The following is a 10,142-nucleotide window of genomic DNA, read 5'->3' on the forward strand; positions in this document are numbered from 1 at the left end:
TTTCACTCCCGTCCTTGCACGCTACATCGCTACAACAAAGATGACGGGAGAAGACGCTGTCGAAGGTGAGCCACGTAAATAAGACCGCCCACAAAACGGCGAATCCTGAAGCGACTGTCAGAAAACGACTTGAAGATGATCTGTAAAACATAATCCATTTAATATTTTGACTAAAGAACCACCATCACATGTTATGTAGACCACAAGGAACTGTTTTACATTTAGAATAAAATCATAATATGACCCTTTTAATGCGACAAGAAACACGAAATGCAACAGGAAGTAGAAGCAAAATAGGAGAACCATGACAGGCAATTATATTAAACACATGAAAATAGCCCAACCAGTCTACATGTGCTTTGTGGACTTGGAGAAGGCATTCGACCGTGTCCCTCGGGAAGTCCTGTGGGGAGTGTTTAGAGAGTATGGGGTATCGGACTGTCTTATTGTGGCAGTCCGCTCCCTGTACGATCAGTGTCAGAGCTTGGTCCGCATTGCCGGCAGTAAGTCGAACATGTTTCCAGTGAGGGTTGGACTCCGCCAAGGGTGCCCTTTGTCACTGATTCTGTTCATAACTTTTATGGACAGAATTTCTAGGCGTAGTCAAGGCGTTGAGGGGTTCCGGTTTGGTAGCCGTGAGATCAGGTCTCTGCTTTTTGCAGATGATGTGGTCCTGATGGCTTCATCTGGCCGGGATCTTCAGCGCTCACTGGATGGGTTCACAGCCGAGTGTGAAGCGGCCGGAATGAGAATCAGCACGTCCAAATCCGAGTCCATGGTTCTCTCCCGGAAAAGGGCGGAGTGCCATCTCCAGGTTGGGGAGGAGACCCTGCCCCAAGTGGAGGAGTTCAAGTACCTAGGAGTCTTGTTCACGAGTGGGGGAAGAGTGGATCATGAGATCGACAGGCGGATCGGTGCGGCGTCTTCAGTAATGTGGACATTGTACCGATCCGTTGTGGTGAAGAAGGAGCTGAGCCGGAAGGCAAAGCTCTCAATTTATCGGTCGATCTACGTTCCCATCCTCACCTCTGGTCATGAGCTTTGGGTCATGACCGAAAGGATAAGATCACGGGTACAAGCGGCCGAAATGAGTTTCCTCCGCCGGGTGGCGGGGCTCTCCCTTAGAGATAGGGTGAGAAGCTCTGTCATCCGGGAGGAACTCAAAGTAAAGCCGCTGCTCCTCCACATCGAGAGGAGCCAGATGAGGTGGTTCGGGCATCTGGTCAGGATGCCACCCGAACGCCTCCCGAGGGAGGTGTTTAGGGCATGCCCAACCGGTAGGAGGCCACAGGGAAGACCCAGGACACGTTGGGAAGACTATGTCTCCCGGATGGCCTGGGAACGCCTCGGGATCCCCCGGGAAGAGCTAGACGAAGTGGCTGGGGAGAGGGAAGTCTGGGCTTCCCTGCTTAGGCTGCTACCCCCGCGACCCAACCTCGGATAAGCGGAAGAAGATGGATGGACATGAAAATAGCAAGCAGAGTCATGAGAGAGACAACTCTTCTACTCTTGAACTGCTGCACACAAAAAGGGTAAACATTGGGGCTGCAAAGATTCCTCGATTATTTCAAATTAATTCAAATAAAACACAACTTCAATTTGTATTGTGTTGCTTTGATTAGTCATTTAATGATTTTAATTAACAAAAAGTCCCAAGACTGCTTCCAGACCTGAGAGCGATGCATCTATGCTGATTTAGGTCACGCTGATGTGGCCTCTGTGTGTGTGTGGTGTGCGTGTGTGTGTGTGTGTGTGTGTGTGTGTGTGTGTGTGTGTGTGTGTGTGTGTGTCAGGACCAGCAGAGTGCCTAGGGAGGTGGCTCAAAGAAGAGGAAGAAAGAGAGCAAATGGCCCAAAGAAGACAAGAGAAGCAGCCAAATGTTATGCGACTATTTAAAAGGGAATAATACAGACTTGAAATGTTTTTTTTAATAATTTTTCTTACCTGCAAATAGCAAAACTAACTGAATTGGAACAAATTGAATTTGATTTGCAATTGCTCAAATGACGCACGGCTGTCCTTGAAATAAATGTCTTTAATGCTTTTAATTTAATTTGAGTACAGGTTAAACTGTTCTGTCTGTTAAATGCATGATTGTAACGCATTAGTGAATACATAGTTACTTTGGAAATATTCAATTGCTTATTAATTTGAGAAATAATTTGGATAGAATTTCTTACTACTACACTATGGCTTGTGTATTTAATAGAATAGACTGGTTTAATAAAAAGTGAAGATAACAATGATGTGTAAGGTTTAATTATTGACTGCAGTTCCAATTCTAGCCACAAGGAAGCATAATTAAGTGATTAATTGTTTGGGAACCTCATCTTCCAATAGGTTAATGTGTTCAGATTTGATGCCCAGTAATAATTTTTGAACATTGGAAGACCCAGTCCCCCTTCCTTTGTAGATCTGAATAAGTGCTTTTTGGATATTCTGCACTTTTTATATCCCCACACAAAATCTAAAACAAAAGATGTTTTTGGTAAAAATCTGCAGGAATTAGAATTGGTAAATTTTGAACAAGATAGATACATTTTGGCAGGGTGATCATTTTGATAGCATTCACTTTACCTAACACAGACAGAGGTTGGGTCTTCCAATACTCAATACACCCTTTCAGTTTCTCAAAAGCTTCAGTAAAGTTCAATTGTCGTAATGATTCATAATTTTTAGATATTTTTAAGCCGAGATAGGATATATAGTTTTCTGCAAGTTGGGAGAGTGGCCGTGCCAGCAATCTGAGGGTTACTGGTTCAATCCCCACCTTGTACTTTCCTAGTCACGTCCGTTGTGTCTTTGAACAAGACACGTCCCCCTTGCTCCTGATGGGTCCTGGTTAGCGCCGTGCATGGCAGCTACCGCCATCAGTGTGTGAATGTGTGAATGTGTGTGTGTGTGAATGGGTGAATGTGGAAATAGTGTCAAAGCGCTTTGAGTTCCTTAAAAAGGTAGAAAAGCACTATACAAGTACAACCCATTTGCCATTTGCCATATAGTTTTCTGCAACTTTTGACTGATCTTAAAATGATCTCCTAGGAACATAAACTCGCTTTTGGACCAGTTTATTTTATAACCAGATATTCTACCAAAAGAGTCTACGTCAGGCCCACACTTTTTCTGCAGGCGAGCTACTTTTCAATTGACCAAGTCGAAGGAATCTACCTCATTCATGTATACATAATTTGAATTTAATTATTTATGAAAGAGACGTTTTTGTTAACACGTTAAAAGTGTTTAAAGGCCTACTGAAACACACTACTACCGACCACGCAGTCTGATAGTTTATATATCAATGGTGAAATATTAACATTGCAACACATGCCAATACGGCCTTTTTAGTTTACTAAATTGCAATTTAAAATATCCCTCGAAGTGTCCTGTGTAAAACGTTGTGGATTGATGACGCTTATGTTGACGCGTGCTTGTGACGTTATTGGTTGGAGCGGACATTTTATCCCAGCACCACTCACGGCTAAAAGTCGTCCGATTTAATCGCATTATACTCAGTATTCTATTCATCTGTGTTGCTGAATCTTTTGCAATTTGTTCAATTAATAATGGAGACTATAAAGAAGAATTCTGTGGGTGGAAAGCAGTGGATTGCAGCTGCCTTTAGCAACATAAACACAGCCAGTGTTTCTTTGTTTGTTGTGAAGCTTTAATATGGAACAGAGCGGTCAAGCGAACATGTTTCTCTAACAGATGTCAACCGGCAGGTTTCGGTGAGAAAATTGTGCCAATAAGTCAGCTCTTACCGGAGACATGAGTGGAGCTTGGGTCCTCCTGCAGCTGTCAAAAAGGCAGCTGCGACTTTCTTGGCTCCTCCATGGCTTCCATCAGAGACACTGGCGGTCACAACACCCCTCCGATTTTCAGGTATCAATCAATCAATCAATGTTTACTTATATAGCCCTAAATCACTAGTGTCTCAAAGGGCTGCACAAACCACTACGACATCCTCGGTAGGCCCACATAAGGGCAAGGAAAACTCACACCCAGTGGGACATCGGTGACAATAATGACCCAGTGGGACGTCGGTGACAATGATGACTATGAGAACCTTGGAGAGGAGGAAAGCAATGGATGTCGAGCGGGTCTAACATGATACTGTGAAAGTTCAATCCATAATGGATCCAACACAGTCGAGAGAGTCCAGTCCAAAGCGGATCCAACACAGCAGCGAGAGTCCCGTTCACAGCGGAGCCAGCAGGAAACCATCCCAAGCGGAGGCGGATCAGCAGCGCAGAGATGTCCCCAGCCGATACACAGGCGAGCAGTACATGGCCACCGGATCGGACCGGACTCCCTCCACAAAGGAGAGTGGGACATAGAAGAAAAAGAAAAGAAACGGCAGATCAACTGGTCTAAAAAGGGAGTCTATTTAAAGGCTAGAGTATACAAATTAGTTTTAAGGTGAGACTTAAATGCTTCTACTGAGGTGGCATCTCGAACTGTTACCGGGAGGGCATTCCAGAGTACTGGAGCCCGAAATTAAAAAGCTCTACAGCCCGCAGACTTTTTTTGGGCTTTGGGAATCACTAATAAGCCGGAGTCCTTTGAACGCAGATTTCTTGCCGGGACATATGGTACAATACAATCGGCAAGATAGGATGGAGCTAGACCGTGTAGTATTTTATACGTAAGTAGTAAAACCTTAAAGTCACATCTTAAGTACACAGGAAGCCAGTGCAGGTGAGCCAGTACAGGCGTAATGTGATCAAACTTTCTTGTTCTTGTCAAAAGTCTAGCAGCCGCATTTTGTACCAACTGTAATCTTTTAATGCTAGACATGGGGAGACCCGGAAATAATACGTTACAGTAGTCGAGACGAGACGTAACAAACGCATGGATAATGATCTCAGCGTCTTTAGTGGACAGAATGGAGCGAATTTTAGCGATATTACGGAGATGAAAGAAGGCCGTTTTAGTAACGCTTTTAATGTGTGCCTCAAAGGAGAGAGTTGGGTCGAAGATAATACCCAGATTCTTTACCGTGTCGCCTTGTTTAATTGTTTGGTTGTCAAATGTTAGAGTTGTATTATTAAATAGAGTTCGGTGTCTAGCAGGACCGATAATCAGCATTTCCGTTTTTTTGGCGTTGAGTTGCAAAAAGTTAGCAGACATCCATTGTTTAATTTCATTAAGACACACCTCCAGCTGACTACAATCCGGCATGTTGGTCAGCTTTAGGGGCATGTAGAGTTGGGTGTCATCAGCATAACAGTGAAAGCTAACACCGTATTTGCGTATGATGTCACCTAGCGGCAGCATGTAGATGCTGAAGAGTGCAGGGCCAAGGACCGAACCCTGGGGAACTCCACACGTTACCTTAACGTAGTCCGAGGTCACATTGTTATGGGAGACACACTGCATCCTATCAGTAAGATAAGAGTTAAACCAAGACAGGGCTAAGTCTGACATACCAATTCGTGTTTTGATACGTTCTAATAAAATATTATGATCGACAGTATCGAAAGCAGCGCTAAGATCGAGGAGCAGCAACATAGATGACGCATCAGAATCCATCGTTAACAATAGATCATTAGTCATTTTTGTGAGGGCTGTCTCCGTGGAGTGATTTGCCCTGAAACCGGATTGAAAGGTTTCACATAGATTGTTAGACGCTAGGTGCTCATTTAACTGCTCCGCAACAATTTTTTCGAGGATTTTTGAAATAAAGGGAAGGTGAGACACCGGTCGGTAGTTTACCATGAGGTCAGGATCGAGGTTAGGTCTTTTAAGAAGAGGATGAATAACCGCTTTTTTGAATGCTAGGGGAACAGTGCCCGAGGAAAGTGATAAGTTTATAATATTTAGCACTGATGGACCTAATAATACAAAGAGCTCCTTGATCAGTTTCCCAGGAAGAGGGTCAAGTGAACATGTTGTTTGTTTTATTCTATTTACACGTTGTAACAATTCCTCTAATGTTATTTCCTCAAATGTGTCTAATAACATCTGAATCACTCCCACTACCCTCGTTTTTTTTTTTCTTCTAGTCCTTCACTCTCACTATCCTCCTCCATGAATCTTTCATCCTCGCTCAAATAAATGGGGAAATCGGCGCTTTCTCGGTCCGAATCGCTCTTGCTGCTGGTGGCTAGGAATATAAACAATGTGAGGATGTGAGGAGCCCTACAACTCGTGACATCATGCGCACATCGTCTGCTAGCATGTTTGACACATATAGATACCTTTGTTTCATGAAAACAGGAATATAAGTTGGTGTATTACCTGATTCTGATGACTTGCATTGATTGGAATCAGACTTTAGTGCTGATAACGTCCACATTTTCAAATGAAGGAGAAAAAAAGTCCTCCTTTCTGTCCAATACCTCATGAAAGTGGTTAGTTTCTGGCATATTATTTGTCCAGCTTCCATACTCCTTTTTATACATTTTCCAAGAAATACATTGGCGGCAAACTCCGTAGCTTGCTAACTTGTGCATGCTAGCTTTCTGAGACTCTTATTTTGTTAGTGTAGGCAGGATGAAGCAGAGCTTTTATTGTGAAGAAAGCAACTGTGCAGTCTGTCTTTAGGGTTTTGGGTTGGTGCACTAATTGTAAGTGTATCTTGTGTTTTTTATGTTGATTTAAAAAAACAAACAAAAAAAAATATTATAAAAAATTCTTCGTTGGGGACCACTGTTAGAGGGGACAGTATTTAACTAAAAGCTTGGTAATACTCTGCACCAAATCCTTCTGGACCAGTGCTTTTATTCACGGAGAAAGATGTCAGTGCTTTTAGCAGTTCTTCAGTTGAAATAGTGTTGTCTATAAGTTCTGATGATTTGAACTCATTTGAGGTAGGTTTAATGGAGTAAAAAAATAATTTAAATCTTTAGTTGATATAGCTGAAATAGATTTATATATTTCTGAATAAAAGTCTTTAAAGACATTGTTGATATCCTGTAAATCTGTACATGTTTCACCTGTTTTTGAGCATACTTTGTAGATAGCAGCTTTGGCTTGATCGCCTTTGAGCTGTCCAGACAGAAGTTTTGGTGGTTTTTCAGATATTTCAAAAATTTAAATGTTCCATTGAAAATATAAAACAATACACATAGCACTCAAAAATCTATCAACATGTTTTAGTACAACTTTGGTAAGCTATGGAGCCGCACCGCTTGATGGATTGTACTGTGCTTCAACATACGAGTATTATTATGGTGTATGTAAGGCAAGAAATATTATCTGGCGTTTTGTTTCGCAAAAATATGCAAAAAGCAACTTTTCTTACCTTCTGGTACCTGCTGATCGGTATTTGGGATCTGCATAAGTCTGGAGCGACTGTCACAAAGTGACTTAAAGATGATCTGTAAAACATAATCAATGCAACATTTTGACCAAAGAACCACCATCACATGTTATGTAGACCACAAGGTAGTGTTTTACATGTAGAAACAAATAATAGTAATATGAATCTTTGAACTCCTGCCCCAAGTGGAGGAGTTCAAGTACCTAGGAGTCTTGTTCACGAGTGAGGGAAGAGTGGATCATGAGATCCACAGGTGGATTGGTGCGGCGTCTTCAGTAATCTATCCGTTGTGGTGAAGAAGGAGATGAGCCGGAAGGCAAAGCTCTTAATTTACCGGTCAATCTATGTTTCCATCCTCACCTATGGTCATGAGCTCTGAGTTACGACCGAAAGAACAAGATCACGGGTACAAGCGTCCAAAATGAGTTTCCTCCACCGTGTGGCGGGGCTCTCCCTTAGAGATAGGGTGAGAAACTCTGTCATCCAGGAGGAATTCAAAGTAAAGCCGCTGTTCCTCCACATCGAGAGGAGCCAGATGAGGTGGTTCGGGCATCTGGTTAGGATGCCACCCAAGCGCCTCCCCAGGAAGGTTTTTTGGGCACGTCCGACCGGTAGGAGGCCACGGGGAAGATCCAGGACACGTTGGGAAGACTATGTCTCCAGGCCCGCCTGGGAACGCCTTGGGATGCCCCGGGAGGAGCTGGACGAAGTGGCTGGGGAGAGGGAAGTCTGGGTTTCCCTGCTTAGGCTGCTGCCCCCGCGACCCGGCCTCGTATAAGCGGAAGAAGATGGATGGAATGACTCCTTTAATGCACCCTATAATCCGGTGCGCTTTAAATATGGGAAAAAAAACGAAAATAGACCATTAATCGGCAGTATGCCTTATAATCCAGTGTGCCCTATGGTTTGTAAAATACGGTAGTAATTATTTCATATATAAGCGCTACTAGATGTACATTTGATGTGAGGTTTTTTTTGGTTGTACTTCCACAACACCCCAACCTCTCTTCCCATGCCAGCGAGAGGAGCTCATTGGGATAAAACAGGAGAAGTGTCACGCTATCCCCCATCCCCTTTCCACTTCCCCGCCGCGCAGGCACCTGGACCAAGTGCACCGAGCGATAAGGACATCCATCACGCGCTCTCACAGTTTCGGGAGTGCAGGAGCGCTCGCCGGGGTCTGTCGCCGTGCAGGAGCGCTCTCCCGTGTTGCTGGATGGCCAGCCAAGGAAGCAGTGTGCTCCAATAACACAGCCTGTCAGCTCGGTGCCGCCATTATTAAACTCTTAACAGGCCGGCAACACGCGGCCTCTCGGTAGCAGAGGGGCTTAGCGCGGTGACGGAGGGGGGCTGGAGGTTTTACACCGTTGCCTTTTGCTATCACTTCTCATTGCAGGAGCGCGTAAAGCAGAGCGGGCACAGGCGGCGAGAAGTTGAGCTATGGGTTGCTGTGAGTGTTTGGGCCCCACTGTGTCGCTGATTGATCTCTGATTTATCTGCCACGTAGCGGAACAAGATTGTCCTAAAAATGTATCTGAGAATTCTTCCTGTGCGAACCCACATGGGCCTGACCTAGATCCCGTGTCCCATATACTGTACATGTTAAACACAGGTGGTGGAGACAGAGAGAAGGGGTAATCATTCAATAAACCAAAACCTCCAGGAATTAGCAAATTCAGGGGCTGCACGGTGGAACAGGGTAGTGCATCTGCCTCACAATACGAAGATCCTAAGCAGTCCTGGGTTCAATCCCGGGCTCAGGATCTTTCTGTGTGGAGTTTGCATGTTCTCCCCGTGAATGTGTAACAGAGGTAATTTATGATCTCAATTGCTTACTGTCTTACTACTGTTTTTGTTTTAATGTCATTTTATTTTAATTTCATTTTATCTAATTTATTACATTCAGACATTATGTAATGTGACTCTTTATTTCGCAATTTTTATTATTCTAAGTTTAGTACTGTCATTTCCTACATTTTTATGGTCGTTGAACGTCACATGTCACAGCAGACTTCCAGGCTGAGACACATGTGTGTCGTCAGTCTGTTGTCTTCCACGTGACGGTAAGTTGCGCTCTCTGAATTAGCTTTCAGCTAACTCATTAGCAGGCTAGCTGTAAGCCTAAAAGAAAAGTATTTATGTTAAGTTTTGTTTTGTTTTATTTCTGTACAGATTTATGAATGTTAAGAAGGCTGATTGGAGACTCACTATGATTGTTTTCACCAGGTACTGTGTATTATTTTGTCGTGTGTTAATGTGTTAGTCAGTCTGTTGTCTTCCACGTGACGATTTATGAATGTTAAGAAGGCTGATTGGAGACTCACTATGATTGTTTTCACCAGAATAAACCATGTTTGAGTCGGAAGAATGACTGGGTGTCGTCTTTTGGGGAAAAACACAACGCAAAGGAGTACTACATCGCTACAAATGCGTGGGTTCCCTCCGGGTACTCCAACTTCCTCCGACCTCCAAAGACATGCACCTGGGGATAGGTTGATTGGCAACTCTAAATTGGCCCTAGTGTGTGAATGTTGTCTGTCTATCTGTGTTGGCCCTGCTATGAAGTGGCGACTTGTCCAGACTTGTCCCTGCCTTCCGCCCGAATGCAGTTGAGATAGGCTCCAGCGGTAGGAAATGGATGGATGGATGGATGGATGGATGATAATGCAAATTCATGCCAATCCCTGCGAATTACACAATACTAGGGTAGTACGGTATAGCGGTACTAGTATAGTCATACTTGCCAACCTTGAGACCTCCGATTTCGGGAGGTGGGGGGTGGATGGTGGTGGTGGTGGTGGTGGGGGGGGGGGGGGGGGGTTAAGAAGGGAGTAGTATATCTACTGCTGTTGTGTGCGCAGTTGTGCACTGCATTTTC

At 44.0% G+C, this 10,142-nt stretch overlaps 1 long non-coding RNA gene across 1 annotated transcript; it reads left to right on the forward strand.

Annotated features, from left to right (window-relative positions):
• Positions 1-9,281: 9,281 nt before the first annotated feature.
• Positions 9,282-9,632, forward strand: LOC133568397 (uncharacterized). The gene is made up of 2 exons (XR_009809595.1): positions 9,282-9,327; positions 9,437-9,632. It is a non-coding gene; the product is annotated as an uncharacterized LOC133568397 (long non-coding RNA).
• Positions 9,633-10,142: the final 510 nt, after the last annotated feature.

This window comes from Nerophis ophidion, linkage group LG14 (genome assembly GCF_033978795.1).
Source record: "Nerophis ophidion isolate RoL-2023_Sa linkage group LG14, RoL_Noph_v1.0, whole genome shotgun sequence".
NCBI lineage: Eukaryota > Metazoa > Chordata > Actinopteri > Syngnathiformes > Syngnathidae > Nerophis > Nerophis ophidion.